This window comes from Phlebotomus argentipes, unplaced genomic scaffold (genome assembly GCF_947086385.1).
Source record: "Phlebotomus argentipes unplaced genomic scaffold, Phlebotomus argentipes genome assembly contig_32, whole genome shotgun sequence".
NCBI lineage: Eukaryota > Metazoa > Arthropoda > Insecta > Diptera > Psychodidae > Phlebotomus > Phlebotomus argentipes.
Window position 1 is genome coordinate 689653 of NW_026776187.1, and position 15776 is coordinate 705428.

Sequence of the window (15776 nt, forward strand, 5' to 3'; positions counted from 1 at the left end):
TAGATTCAAATGGTTCCCTGGTGACTTTTGCACGATAAATTCGAGAAAACAACACATACAATCCACTCACGCATCTAAAGCACGCATAATTCGTGGTGGCTTCATTTGGTGAGTTTCTCACCTCATCGACAGAATGTCTTTCTCAGGCCAGCGAGAAAATTCTGAGAAGAATTGCTAAATTGAACTAAAGACCAATACACGATTGTGATAATACACAAAACTTGCATAATAACTCCTCAAACACACCCAACAACAATCGGTGCCGGCATCAGGTGCAACACAAAAGCTTCCTTTCATGCACCACAAGAACAACTGTGCACAGATGACATTACTCTTCCATTTACCCACTCCGCAATTGTGCTGCGCTGAAGAATATAATTGTATACCCAGGAAGGAACATTTAAAAGCTCCGCTCAATTGCAGATATGGGAGCTTTCAGTTGTGAATTTATACATCGACAACCACGAAAAAAAAGTCATTCTATGCCATTTGTGCTAAATTTCTGCACAAAGTTCCAAATAGAGTGATAAAAATTGTGCTTCCAGCCATCGAACAAGTGTAGCCCAGCAATGACAGGCAGTAAAAAAGGCACACAACATGATTCAGTTGACCAAGAGTGGATGGAAGAGAGTGGGACAGAGCATGAGATCTATTGCCCACGAAGGAATATAAATTAAAGCAGAAAACGTGTAAGTCTAGAGTTTCACGTTCGAATGAGTGCATTCGGAGACCAAATTTAATTTTACGCCTCAATGAAACCCAATGGTTTTTGCCCAAGTTTCCTCCGATCACAGTTGATCTTCCAAGAAGTCTCCGAGAGACACGCTCTCGTATCATCCTTAATATGTGTTTGATTGATTTTTTTTTTCTTATCCAGGTGGAAAACCATATTTTTTGTCTCTCTCTCCACATGAAATTACTTTAAGATGATTCTTCTGATTTTCTGAGATAATCAACTTGAATAATTGGTAAATTGGAATTCCAAATTGCCATGACGCGTCCATTTCATTCATTCATGTCTCTCATCTTTTAGAAAATTAAGCAATTTCTTCCTCATTCAATCTTATTTACATAAAGAATTTCATATTATATTTTCACATCACAACACATTGAAAGACTTATGGTTATCTCGAAGCACACACCCAGTTTGCCGTGCATGAGAAGAAAAAAAAGCTCTTTTCCAGCTTTTCACTTGCACAGCACGTTTGCTGTGGTGTGGTCAATAAAAAACCCATTAGTTGAGTCACTATCCCAATAGATATGCAGGCTGAGTTAAGTCGAAATCGTAAGAATTGGCAAACGCACAGGAAGATGTGAAATAGAATCCATATTTCACTTAGAAAAAAAAATCACCATCAATATTGAAGACGGAGTAGAAGAAATTAAATGCTTGATGAGCATGAAACACTGTCGGAAAGCGTTCTTATGAACAATTTTTACGACCTCACCAATAACAATGACCCAACTTTCCTGCAAATTCATTAACATTTCTTCGTCTTTCTCTCTCTCTCACTTTATTAATCTCACACAGAGTTGCTAATGCCAATTGAAAGAAATCATCAGGGAATAGCGTCTCTTTTCGCACAATCACTGTCTCTGAACACTTCAATGGGATTTCCATTTGTATAATTGAAAGAGACGACAAAACCATTTCACTTTGAGAGCTCTCTCAATAAGTGCAATTTTCTGGAAAACTATTTCGACACACACACACAAGAAGAATTTCTAATTCTAATAAGAATATGAGATTCCATGAAATCTGTCCATCTTTGCTGGGGCAACAATTCAAGAACACATATCAAACTTGTGGCTTGAATTGCTCTCACTTACAATGGCGCTCGCAGCGTTTTTCCATGCAAAGTCCCGCCGGGTTTCCTTTTACATAGCGCCATATTTCCCGCCCCCGTCATTCCGAGTCATTAGAAGCTGAAAGTCGTTATGTTGTTATCGCACGAAAACTTCATAGGTGCCTGGGCAGTACGAGCAAGAACATTTCCATATAGCGAGAAACGGGGAGAAAATGCTCTTAGCCCATGTATATAAACAACCGCATTGAGGGTTTAATTCCGAGAATCAAGCGTCAATTCCATGTAAAGCACTTTTCACTCATTCCCGCCTGCCTTTCAACCCTTATTTTCATGGTTTTATGCGTAACAAAACGAATTATTCGGTCGTCCTAATTCACTCGAGTGTACATAAGTGACAAATAGAAAATTTCCGCACATGCCACCGAAAGCTCCAGTACATTATGTATGCGCGATCGGGATGGAATTGAAACATAGCGAAATTTGCATTTAATTTCCTATCTGTCGACTTGTCAATTCTTACTCCTTTCCCAGCGCCCTTTCCTCAAGGTTGTGTTCTCGTTCACAAATGAGATTGTTATTAATAAAAAAGAATTCACTCGGAAGATTGTACATAATCTCAATATTGTCAGCAAGGAAATTCCACTCTAATTAAATCAACGACGTGTAAAATTATATGTACCATTCGGGATTTTTTTTTAAACATTCCACGCGACGTGCTATTTTTCTCTTTTCTCTCACTTCTTCACTACTGGCAAATTCCTGCCAAATAGGTGAGCACGATGGAAGTGAAAATTTCACCCTCAAACCCAGGGAAAAAAGAACATTTGCATTCATCCAGACGGAAAATAGCAATGAATTTCACGTGGAGCAAGTTTTCTCGTGGTCGCGCAAAGTTACAAAATATTTCACTTTTCTCAGAATTTCTCCCCGAATCATAAATAATGTGCAGGAGGCACCAGATGTGTGTATTTGAGTGCTTTAATCTTACGTCTCTATTCCAAGGAGGCCTGATTATACTAATTTCACTTAATATTCACGTCGCGGTGAGAATTTTGGGTAGAATCTTGTGAGAGTTCTCGAAAATAATCTCCTTAAAATTTCAAGGCAAAACCCCTTATCATTTCTTACTAAATGAATGTAAATATTTAAACACACTGAACCCATAAATTCCTAGATGTAAAACAACCGGAACGCAAAGCACCTCTTCAAATCCTAAACCCAGCCATTAATTCCACACAATAGCAAATGCTTCTGTGCACTTCATTAAGTCAAGTCCCATTAAAAATCTCAAACACTATATATTCCAATGAGCTTAACCAATCTCTCTAATTCGTATCCTCCTCAAGCACTCCCAGAAGAGACTAAACTCAATTTCGTTAGTGTGCGGGTGAATTTATCGAATTAAATTCACACGATCCTCAAATTACTGAGTATCTCTCATTGATTGCAATGCTGGAAATGTGAGGGATTTCGCCAGTGAGCCTAATTTCATTATGAATCAATCCATAAGCCTCCAAACGTGGCAAATTTGTGGTATTAACTTGTGTAAAATCCACCCCTTGGAGAGGCACTTATTTACAATCACTCCCCGGAAAGCTTTCCCCGCAACTCAGAAACTCTGCCTTCCAATGTTGTGTCCCCAAATAATGTGGTAGAGACTCTAAATTGCCAAACTTTCGCATATACAGACCCCGAACAAGGCTCACAATGAACTTTTCGCCAAATGTGGAGGGTGATTCAGTTGAAAAAATGCGACAGAAGCCCGTTAAATATTCAACAGACGGAGTTTTATTCAAACCTTCACATTCATTTAGCAAGAGAATATCCAATGAAAATATATTTACTCGCTTTCCTAGGGGGGGAAATTGGAGATAGAAACACGGCTCCACCGCCTTTTCGAGACATTTATTGTCTCATGTGACACGACTTGTTGGCTAGATTACGTCGAAAGTGCAATCCAATTAAAGGAATTATCACATTCGATCTGATTGTAGAATGATGAACACACAACTATATTGTCTCACACTTAATTCAGGCGTTTAGCGCCGGGGAAAACTTGCGCCGACGAAGAAATTTTCCCCCCTCGGCACACAAGAAAATCTCGACGTTATCTCACAACAACAAGCAACACATCTTTCAGCAACATTGCACCCGAAAGTGGATTTCCGTCATCAAAACAACAGGCATAATTCTTTTCTTAATCTTCACACGAACTTCGCTGTGCCTTCGTCTCCCCAAAAAGCGAAAAAGGGAGCTTTTCCACCCCAACTGAAGTCAATGCCAGGGGCAAATTTTGTGTGTCTGGGGCGGCCGAAGCGACGACCACCCATAACGAATTCATATGGAGGAAAGTAACTTAAGTCTTATTGGATTTTGATAACGCACGCCATGTGGTGTGTCGCTGCCGATAAATTCGGGGAATGGAGCGATTTTTCTTCCCTCACCCGTCGAATTTGTCGAGTGTTTGTTGGGGATTGGCAGTGGGTTGAATTTCCCCCAAAGTACACTTTTTTTTATTTGCATGAATTATGCAAACATCCTTTTAATGCATGACAGCACATCTCTTACTTCTTTTTATCTCAAGAGAACTTCCGTCCTCCACTGAGATTATTTATATGTACAATAGTCTCAGCGAGGGTTTATGACGCATTCTCTATACTTGAAGTTCTTAGAGCTTTTCCTGTCAGACGCTTGTCTCCACCCGATTCAAGTTGAACGGAAGTAAGAAGATTTGCAGCAATAATTTCAAGTGATATGTTGTGCGGAGGCAAATTTCGCAGACATACATATACTTTAAAACATCAACGCTGTAATGTGATATTTCTTCAATTTTCTTCAAGTCCACATCTATCCAAAGGCTTTCTCTTGCTGTCAACATTATGCATTTTATGCTCATTCCCAACTCCACTAATTATGCTTGCAGCATTTTTCAACCTCTTTGCGAAGAACGAAGGTCTGTGAAATGCTTGCAATTTTTCACGACACTGCAATTATTCGCCGAGGTTCATTGGAATGTCTGCATAAATGCATAAAACACGCGGCGGCTGTGTCGTGTGAAGAGCTTCTCCTCATCCACTCTGCACGAGGTTTATCTGTGTCACCTGCAACTCGAGCCCGTGAAAATATGATAAATTTCTCATGTGAAGAGTCTACATGATTTTCATCTTTTTGTCACCAACTTTCATGATTCATCATTACACTTTTTGCATGATATTCCCTTCCACAGCGCCTCGAGTGGTGAATAAAGTCGTATGTAGACAGAGGAAAGGCGTCTCTGGGGAAATAAATGCAAGTGTTTCGTTCGACCAATAAAAGGAGAAATGCTGCAAACACAAATATGTGCTGTTTACTTTGAAAAAGTGAAGTATATTGAAGGGAAATAGGGAGAAAAGAAAACTCAAAAATGCTTTTCATGTTCTTCTTTCACGACACATCATCATGGGGCTCTTATTTGATGTCTTTAAAGCACACTGTCAATCATACTTGCAAATACCTTAATGAGAATATTGCAATTCAACCATTTTTCCTCCTCATCGAGAGTCTCAAACTAGTTCTTTTACCCCTTTTTTTCATTATGAGTGTGAAACTGAAGAAGAGTCAGAGAGTTCCTCAATTAAATCACGCAAACGTGTGATTAACATCTGTAAATCTAATCACAATTCCCATAATTGTTTTTATCAATTGCCAGCGGAGATTCATTTCTTATTCATCAGCCAATCTTCCAAGACACGAGTACATTAGCAGACGATGGCAAAATTCAATTTGCAGAAAGGAGGAAAAGTCAAGCAGGACAGCGACATGGCGGTGAAGTGGAGGAAAAAGAAGTGTCTCTGCGATGATGATGGGAATTTGCAATAATGGAATTAATAGTATAATAATGACAGACCTTTCGCATACTTTGTCGTGCATCCTCACCAACCGAATGGCGCTGAGGGAATTCACGGTGGCATCTTTCCCTCATTCTTAATACCTAACTCAATGTTTGAGGAATGCAAGCAAACATAATTTGATGCTGATTTTCCTCCATAACTGAAAAGTGTTTCCAATTATAATCACAAAGAAGCGAAGTGGTGTGCATGGCAGTTGCAGAGGAGCACAAGTGAGATGTGTGCAAGAAAAACCGCGCAGATTGAAGGGAATATGCGAGTGAACGGCACAACAAATGCCCATAATTGAGCTTCTCTCCTTGCAATACCACCGAAGTACACACTTGATGCGTCTGGCAAAAATGCTTGCAAACGCACTGACGATCAAGCCTACATATGAACATACACTCAAGCTATGCCAGTAAAGCTGCATCATTTTTTTTCTTCCTTTCGACGCAATCAACATTTGTTAAGGCGTGACATGAAGACTACAATCAAGTTTTTCTTGAGCGCGCTGCAGGGAAAGCAGGACAGTTTCCAAGAGATGGAAGTGAGCTAAGGAAAATTCTCTTACAGAATTCATTGTTCACGTACGCAGAGAACGCACAAAAAGCGAAAAATGCGCGAGAGAATACGAGACTTCAACGGTCTTTCACCACAAGTCAATATCTTATTTCAGCCACTTTTTCATCAGATTTTAATCTTGGCATGAACCAAGTTCGGTGGTTGAGAGCTAATATAACACATATGAAGCCTCTCAACTTTGTGGTTGCTATTTCACAGTTTAACTTCCAACAATAAACTAAGTTTAATGCTACAGTTACACGTATATTGGACACTAAATGGAGAATTATGTAAATTTTTACCATAACAGATATTACAAACCTCACAATAAACACCAGAGAAATTTTAATTTTATCTCATAAATACTTTAAAATCATACATTATTAAAATGTCAATTAAAAATATATATTTTTCAGGCAGTCGGTATTTAAAAATTCACGACTTTCAGCCGATTTCTTCCCAGCTACAACGTCGACCTCATTGCTAATTTGCACAATTCGCAAATAAATGAATGTTGGTGAACCTCTCAAATGGTCTCTCTCTCTCTCTATTCCTCGATATTTTCATGTAGCATTGCCATTCATTTCCCTTTCGCTAATCTCTTTGTGTTTGTGTGTCTTTCTCTCCCTTCATTCTGCTTCTTTTTCGAGTCCATTTAACAGTTCAACGCCACACATGAAACATACGCGAAACGTGTAGCATTTCACAGAGGTACAATCTCGTGGAGTGTACACACAGAATGGGCGGAATATAGTAAATAACAAAGGTCACAACATAGTGTTTCCACTCTGTATTGTACGATTCCATAGTGGAATACCATGGAAGTTGTGTTGGTTTTGCCGGAGCGCCAAAAAGTGCCACAATACTAGAATTTCTCACGCAAAATACTGATTTCCCGTGAAGATTTCCTCTAGAATATTCGTGATAAGAGCAATGGGCAGAACATAAGGTCAATAACACATATGACTAATGAGGATTTTCATGATTATTTTCTGTTTTTTTTTTCTCTTCCTCCTGCTTCAGAAGTTATGGATGTTTTTGCTCCTCAACCTTTTCATGCGTGATCGTCAATGTAATGTCTTCATTGGCATCAAATGAAGTGAATTCGTCAAGATATCTTCAATTTTCTGACTACACGGCATTTCCATTCATACTTTTTGCCACCATAATTCCCTCAATTCGCTTCAAATTACACTTTTGACGCGGAATCATGAAAAGAGGATGACAGGAATTAGTTAAAATTACACCACGGGATACGAGATACCGTGACAAAAGAATTAGGAACTTTTTTTTGCTCCCTTGGAACAATTCCTGGTCATTCTTCCATTCATGAGCTGTCAATTGTTCCCACTCGATGAATATTAATCTGCTTGATTAACTCTCTTCTCACAGCGCAATCACACGCTCAAAGTGTAAAAGATGAAAGCTCGCCTTACTTCTCCATAACATGATCAATTGGCTATCACAGCTACTGACAATCACCATCCATATTTTATGTATTAATTTTCATGAATAACTCGCACACAACGCTTTATCATGCGTAAAAGATCTTCCGTGTAAGCCAGCGATTCAATTACTTGCGACACACTTTTACTGTTTTTCCATTTCAATTGCAACAGCGAAGAGTGATTTTTTTGCGCCCAACAACAACCACCGTTCATACATATGTACATATGTATAGCATTGATTTAATCAAAGACAAAGAAAAACGTGTTAAGAGACCTGAAATTAATTGCACTCAATTTAATACAGCCCGAAAAGGACACACACACATGGTGTAATCTCTGCTTGTTTAATTGCCATGAGAGATAAACCTATAATTTGTGATAACGGCATCTTCAATTTCCTCATAGCTCTGCAGAATCTCTTGCAGAAATTGCAGATACAAACATATATTATATAAATAGGTAGAACAAATTGCTTACAATTATGCTACAAAATGCCCACCACGTTTCATTACCAGCGGCTAAAGCATTTCTAGGAATGTAGTAAAATTTTAACAGAAAGCTGCAAGGAGGACAAAAAAATCCTCAATCGCACCATTCGCGAAAGAGAAAATGTATTGACAATCGTAAAATTGAGAAAAAGTGACGAGAATTTTCCCTTCACCACATTTTCTCTCTTGAGACACCTTCTCAACAATTATAGCTATCGAGGGCTTTTTTTTATTATTATTTTTCTCTTCTGCTCTTGAACCTCTCTTAAGACTTCGGGTGGAATATAAATTGTGGGAAAATTATGTCGAGCAGAACGAAGAATCACAATAATTGTCTGGTAAAATATTGTATACAATTAAAATTCAAAACTATTTTCATGTACATGTAGAGAAGAGAGAGAGAGAAGAAAGAATAACACAACAAACAACACCTGCAGATAAAATGAAAGAACTTGCGTTTTTCTTCTGTTCACTCCACCGCACAAGACACACAATGAAATAGAAATATACAGTGAAGGTATGCAAAATAGATCATTTCAAGGTTAATTATATGCAAAGTCAATACAGATAGTTGAGTTCACTGCATTATAAAGTGAGAAATTTCCTCCAGGAGACCATCAGAATGCTTCGCTATCTAGTAAATTGAAAAGGAAGTTTCTCCCACTTTCAAGCCCAGAAACTTTCTGAACACAATGTAACTCAAACTCCACAAACACCACACTTTTCATCCACCGTCAGAATGAAAAACAAGGAGTAGCACAGGTGTATACAACCTATTGATGCATTTGGAGTGCGAAGAAAGAGAGGGTTTCGAGGCAGACAAAGTCTAAAAACCACCCTCAGTCGTGCGGTTCGGCGAAAAGGTGTTGCTGAAGGGCTCGTGCACAGCCTTGACTCAACTACCCTGACGCGCACAGTTGATGGTGATGAAGAAACCGCTTAGACATATTTATCGAACCTTGCTTGACTTCTTTCAGTCTCTATTCTCCAATTCACATTCTTGCATTACAAAATGTAAGTGAAGTAGACTTAAGAAGGGCTCACTGAAGCGTGCATGATGACTTTTGCCGTTAAATTTCTCGAATAAACAATAGAAAATAAATAATTCACAAATTATTGAAATGATCTCTTGTAGTGACTTTCTTTGTTACTAAAGTCATGGACAGTGAAGATGAAAGGTTTTCAATGTACGCGCACAAATAAATTTGAAAATCTAATTTAAACCAGTTTTCACTACTCAGTCTAGAATAGAAAGAAAGAAAAAAACAATTTATTTTGACTTTAAACACCCGTTTGTGAGAGTCAAATAAAACTTTTAATGATTATTATTTTCATATTAAATTTATTTTAATTGACCAACAAAATTGTGGTGTGAAAAAATTAATTATAATTTATCAATCAGCTGTGCTTTTTGCGGAACTCAAAATTCATCACATAATAATATAAGAGATATTAAACCTCGATAAGATTCATTCTGTTTCCATGTTTCGGCAAAATGTGAGAATTTGCTTTCACTGTGATGTTTACACTCGAAAACATAATTAAATTTCCTCCCAACCGAGCCACATGAAATTGAGGAAATATCACAACCCGAAACCACTCTAAACTGCTATTAATTAATACAGAAAAAGTATAGCAGAATGTACCTAACGTTGTGTACAACCCACGATACTAACAAAGTTAATAGATAGAACAATTATGTGAAATTTGATCTGAAACATCAAGTGCAGCATTCGGAATTTCTCATAACAATTGGAGGAGAGAAAGATTTCGGATAGTCACATTATGTAGAAAATTAAGTTTTGGCGCTCAAATAGGCGGCTCTTTATTCTCATCCTCCAATTACTTCATTAATAAATACAATTAAGCGTATCCACCACATGACTGCACTAATGGACTCTAAATTGATGATTTTCTTCTCTCAGTCATTTATCACATTAATTTACCACCGCCATGCAGTTCTGCGATGTCCCTAATCGCCCTCAATATCTCCTATTGTACCACGGCACAGGCAATCGTAGTCAAATCGTGCCGTCTTCCGATGAAAAGACTCACAAAGGGTGACTTTAGGCTGTCTCTCTCAGGATTTTTGTCAATTTCCCACTCTATCTACGAGGGCCAAACAATGTAGCACGTGCTCACTTCCATGGCCATTATCCTGGATTATCCTCTAGCGGAGAAAATCCCTTCCGATCGATTTTATCAATTTAATTTTTCAACCCTTCCTGACCATCTTCCGTGTCCCTCTTGATGTACAGTTTGCAAGAAGTCAAAAAATCGACAATAGTCTGGTGAAATTGCAAGTGAAGCATTGAAATTCTTCCTGCAATTCTCCTATTCAGCACAATTTGATGCACCAGATGGCAACGAATCCTCTCCCATGAATGATCTTTCACTCGACACTCCGTACAAATATGCGCAAATGAACCCTCCATCGTCGTGTAGACGCTAATAAATTTTAGCTGATTGTGTCAAAAATCTCCTATGAATTATTATTCGGGCATTTTTAATCATAAAATGTAAATTCATGCAATAAAACAACCAATGTAGGATTTGTCATTCTTTCATATGCAGGCCTTTCGTCGGCACTCAAGGGATTTTCGACAATCGCGCTCGTGCGCTAGAATATGACTCTGTCACACAATTTTCCTCCCCATCTGACGTGACAAATTCTGCCTTTGCCGTGCGCCTCAACTGTTCCTCCAAAAACCACCCTCGCTGCGACAGAGCACGAACAAAAGGGTTAAATTCATGTATTATATTCCTCTTTGCCCAAGATAATATGTGTGATCACATTTCCTCTCCGAGCAACCCAGATTTCCCGTGAAGGAAATTACACTCGAGGACAATCTAAGGTCTCACACATCCTCCTATTTTGCCAAATCTCTCACATGCACACATTTCCAATCCCCCGCGCCACAAGAGAACACCAAAATCCCCAAAACCCGCCAATGTGGAAAGATTTTTCAAATAGCAATCCATAATTTGTTGTGAATTTTATGGTAAATTTCCCTCGCACTCTCACTTTTTCCGAACGTGCACACACACTCCCTCGCTTTTGCCAATCTACCCGCCAGACCCCAGCAGAGTGTCGAGCTACCATTCCATTATCTCACGCAGGGATGGTTGTAATGCACAACAGTGCCTGCCCACCATATTACAAAGGCCCACAACAATAGATTACAGATTACACCAGCCATGAAAAATTATTATATTGTCCACCGTAATTAAGGACATCCCAACTCGGGGTAAATGTCCTCACGGAGTTAATTGGATTTGCAGAAAATTGCCAGTGACGAGTCAAGATCGTATCACCAAAGCGAAATACACTGAACCATTTATAGTAGAAAGGAATGCCCAAAGTTTAGTTTTGTTTTGATAGTGTTTAAGGCAGTCTTTGATAACTGGAGAGAATTTGCTCCACCCACACGAATGTCACACCCATTCGCAAGTTCCGCCCATCTGAGAACTATCCCCACTTCTTTTCAGACACAAAGCATTCTTTTTTTCAATTCTTCGACTATTTTCTTGAGCAGAGAAAGTCAAACAAACTTTTTCAAACTAAACGTAGACATAAAGGGTGTCCTTTGAAGCGAGTCAGAAGGAAAGTAGTTATTCAGGGAATTCCAACTGAAGCAACACATAAATTGATACCACGAATTGAACTTTAATCAATTAGGGTCAGTCAAAACGGCCGTGTCTCGTGACCCCAGCTCTGTACGCCATGTCAGGTTACCTTCGGCACCACCTTGTGTGCATGTATGAGTGGAAACTTCAAATGCCATTTCCAACCCTCAATGTGTTTATACCCTTGTGCAATATTATGTTGTACGGCATCATCTCCTCGACAGGCCAAATGGCATCGGAGTCGAAACGCTGTTCACCCCGCGCCACAGACGAAAGAGGGAGAGAGATTGCGTATAATGTGTTCGATGTAATGATATTATGTACATAGAACTAGATACTTTCAAGGGTGGCAACGCCGTCCCACCTACAATCCTCCCAGCGCAAACCCCTCAAACAGCGCCCGAGCCACACAATTTCGACTGGCAGTGTGACTCACACGCGAGACGCGCATCGGGAGGGATGATTTCCTGCGAGAGAGAGAGGGTGGAATGATTGAGATCCACCAGCGACATTTGAGACAGATTAATGGCAAATAATCGAAATTATGTGTATTTTATTTATAAAGGACTCAACAAAACCACACATTTCCAGACAGCGGAAAAAACGACAAACTTTTCCTTCAACTTTTCCACCCTCCCGCTGTGAAAATGTTCCACAGACAAATTTACGCCTGATTAGGATGATTGTGTTGCCTGAATAAATAATTATGATGTGATAGAGCAATAATGGCAAATTCCTGTCTCTATTATATGAACAAGACAAATTTACTGCCTCCCCCAATCCCAGATCAGTCCCTTCACTTCATCCCGACAGTAAATATCCACAATTCAGACGGGAATTTATTAAACCTTACAAATCCATCTCTCACTCTCCCGCATTTTCTCCATTTTCACCGATTTCAGAGCAATGAAACGTGCCACTTTACCAAATAATTACCAGTCAACTTTTCTGCCCCGCAAATATTCATTGATACAAAGCTCGTGTTGTACATAAATTGTGGTGATATTGGAACTCAAATATTGATACTTGCGCTTGTCATGAATTCATCCCCCAACATTGAATTTTAAGTGTCAGACGAGGGGTTACAAAAGGATGGCAAACAGTGATTTTACAATAGAGAACACCGCATGATTTACAATGGATCGTTTGTGTTACAAAGTGGATTTATATTGCCAAGAAAAATCTTTGAACGAATGACAAAATGATCTATCTTAAATCACGATATAAAAGCAATTGGGGAATAAACTATAAGAACTTTCCAAAAACCTCCTGTGCAGCAGCACTTCACATTCTAACATAATGAGATTCCACACAAATTCAATTTCGGTCAATTTATGCAAATTTGCAAAGTTTCCTTTTGTGCACACACACTCAGATAAATTATATCTCCAAATGGAGGATGTAAATTCCCATTTTATTCAATGCTCTGATATTCTCTTTGTCATCTGGGATACGACGACGAACAGAGAAAGAGACATCCACAAAAAGATGAAAGATTACAATACCGTTGAGATCCCGGTTCAATGCGAAGCAGTTTGTCTGGATTTCCACAACTTCCTTCTGGCAAAGAAGTTTCTCCACTTGATTCTCATGATGTCTTCAACATCGACAATTGCTAAACATAAATTCCATGTGCGCACTTTTATAGCAATCACAGACACAACGGCATGTAAATGAGACACTGAATCAAGGGGGGAAGGATGAAAAACTAATTAATTTCGAGTGTCTTCAACATTGACAAACACCCCACGGGCCACTTGAGCAGACGAGAAGCAATTGCACTTGCGGATGAGTGACTGTTCTCTTCTCCAATCGCATCTCGAAGCACGGAAAATCCACTGATAAATGGGGGATGGGAAAGCTGAAGAACATTCTTGCATTTTTCCGCACTCAATCATGCACGAAGGTATTATTTGAAGAATTTCTCTCCCTCAATCGACATCTTTTGTCTCATTGAGGAGCTTTTCTGTTCCCGCATGACAAAGAGGATTCGCATGTTAAGCATTTTATCGCGACGAAAAGAACTCACTTTTACGAGTCTCGTGCTCAATGAGACTTTTCTGTGTTTTTCAACCAATAAATTCGTCGTCAAAGAACATGATAATTTCTCTAAACTTTGCCTTCCTTTCGTCACCCTCTTGTCTCGTTGGGCTTTTATTCATTCACAGCACGAAGACTGAGGATTGTTGTCATCGTTGGGCGATGTAAAAGAATACTGCTGATTGCTGTAATTCGATTTCCCCATGTTCAGGGAGGGTTGCAAATGGGTGGGCACAACAATGAATCTCCTGATTTGAGAGAACATTCATTGAAACATTCGACAATTGCGGGGAATAAACTTAAAATTGCATTAGCAAAGCACGACCTTCTGTTGCAATTACCACAAACAGAATGAGAATAATTTTTCAGCACAGTTGTGAGGAAAAATTCAATATATTTTAAAGCAGAATGCAAAGCAGATTCTCTTCTTAATCAGCAATATTCTGTGATATTCCCTTTATCATCACAGAATAACTGAAGAAAGGATTTTTCTGTGTTTGCTTGAAAACATGTGAATTTATTGCACATAAAACGAAAGAAATTGATTTCTGTGTTCAACCAAATTTCACTTAAGAAAACATTGATATTTGTCTTAAAATAGAAGAATAAAGATATTAAATTTTCCCAGTTATTTTATATTCTGCGTGTTTTCTGTGCTTGAAACCCCTAAACTGAAAGATTTGCATGAAAATGCAGCCCCTCTGCGTGGTGACTTCTTTGCCCTTCCGCCAACTAATTGGTCTGGAGACGATGAAGAAGCGTTTTTCAGCACCGGCGCGAAAAGAGCCGTAAAATTCGTTCCACCGCCAAAACTTTCGACGTGGAATGGTGGTTGATTGCCCCGTTTCACGACCCTTTCTTCAGCTCACACGTCGCATCAGACACATTTCCCGGAATCATCGCCAGCGAAGCTTCGGCGTCCCCAAAGAGCTCCCCTTTCTCGAGATGCTGGGCGGCCATAAATGTGTGAAGCCGGGCATCTTTCACCCACTGTCTCTCCCCCAAGAAAGAGAGTCTTTCTCTCTCTCTCGTGAAATTCGTCGCTGCACTGGCGGGGTGCGCTAACACACAAAATAAGGGTCGAAAATCGATATTTTTCCCTTAGCCTGGGTGCTGTGCCCTCTCCCTCTGGATGATTCATCAGCCCCTTCCCTCGCTATGTACATTCCACCTACATAGGCTTCCTCCTGCACAATGTTTTATTCACAAACACACACATTTTCCACCGCCCGCTGGCGTGCAATTCAACGGTTTTCCCGAATGAAGCATATTTCACGTGAATTTCCACTAATTACGAATACACCAATAAATTCAGCTCCTCCACTTTCCCCGAACACAGTCAAAACATCGCTCAGGAATGCGCGAAATTGGCCCTAAGAAGACAATGTATCGCCGAATGTAATCAGACGACAGTGTGAATGGCAAGAAAGACGACTTTCCCATTGAATTCCTTTAATTGCAGCACATTAAGCCAGCGAAAACACACTTGCCACGTGATTAATGACAGTGTAAAAGTTTAATTTTTCACTCAGTCAGAGGACAAAAGGCAGAAAAAGGATCAATGACAGCGTGATAGAGAAAAATTGGTCGCCTTTTAACTGCAATTTCAGCTGATGGAGTCAAAAGAGTTTTCAGCACGAAAGGAAAGTTTTCGAATGGCTCAGGAAATGCTCTGAAATGATATAAATTTAATTTTTCCTTTGAATTCAGCGAGCTCTTTTTATCAATTTAATCACTGGATATTTGCAATATTATTATATATATAGTTGGCGAATAAATTAAATTCCCCTTTGAATGGGTGAAATTTCTCTCTGATCACTGATTAATGATTATAAATGACGAGCGTTCAATCACTGATAATTTACAAAATACCTTTTGATTTATAGCATTCATTTGGATTGTAAGAACGGAAACTTTTTTATTGAGCTTCGTAAT